Source organism: Chrysochloris asiatica, unplaced genomic scaffold (genome assembly GCF_000296735.1).
Source record: "Chrysochloris asiatica unplaced genomic scaffold, ChrAsi1.0 scaffold00175, whole genome shotgun sequence".
Classification (NCBI taxonomy): Eukaryota; Metazoa; Chordata; class Mammalia; order Afrosoricida; family Chrysochloridae; genus Chrysochloris; species Chrysochloris asiatica.
The window spans coordinates 383,551-384,670 of record NW_006408693.1 but is presented as its reverse complement, the minus strand read 5'-3'; positions in this window follow the sequence as shown (position 1 = coordinate 384,670).

The window sequence follows — 1,120 nt, the reverse complement described above, 5'->3', positions numbered from 1 at the left end:
TTTCCAGCATGTACAGATTCCAGTACTGACACCAGTTGAACCAGTCTGACTTTTGCTAGAGGGGCTGCCATGCTGACTTTTGCTGGGGGCTCTGGCTTGTGGCCAGATCCTGAGTCCCTATATGTCTGAATTTCCATAAATCAGATCAAATTGGTGATGGGATTAAGAGTGTGGTTGTTGTTGTTGTTAGGTGCCTTCGAATCTGTTCCAACTCATGGTGACCCTGTATGTGGTTTTGGAGGCTCTAAATTTTTGAAAGAGCAGAAAGTCTCATCTTTTTTCCCCTAAATGTATTGTTGTTATTAACTACCATGGAGTTGGTTCTAACTCATAGAGATCCTGTATAGGTTTTCCAAGAAGTGGCTGGTGGGTTAGAATTGCCAACCTTATAGTTAGCAGTATAGTGCTTATTTGACACTGCCACATTACCCTTAATCTTTAACTTTATTATTTTATCACATCAAAACACCTCATGGGGGATAGCTACATCTCAACTGCCAAACCACTGCAAATCCTAACACAATCAAGTTGACACAAAACCTTAGCTATTAAATAACCTTTGAGTTAGCTCTGACTCATAGTTATCCTATTCAAAACAGAAGGAAACACTGCCATGTCCTATACCAACCTCATGACTGTTGTTTAGTCCATTGTTGCAATGTGTCAATACATCTCTTTTGGTATCTTCCTATTTTTAACTGATCCTCTACTTTACCAAGCATGGCAAATAAAAACTAAGATAAAATCCTTGACAACTTATATATTTTTTTTGACATTTATCATGACATATTTATAGATCCAGTTGTTAGAATCCTTGTTTTCTTTTCATTGAGTTGTAATCCACCCTGAAGTTTGTAGTATTTGATTTTCATCAGCAAGTACTTTAAATTCTGTTTCCTTTCAACAAGCAAAGTTGAGTCATCTGCATTCTGTAGTTCAGATTGTTAATCAGCCTTCCTTTAATATTAATGCCACATTCTTCTTCACATATACCAGTTCTGGGATTAATTGCTCAGCATACAGATTGAATAAACATAATGAAAGGATACAACCCTGGCACCCATCTTTCCTGATTTTAGACTATTCAATATCCCTTTGTTTTACCAAAACAATTGCCTCT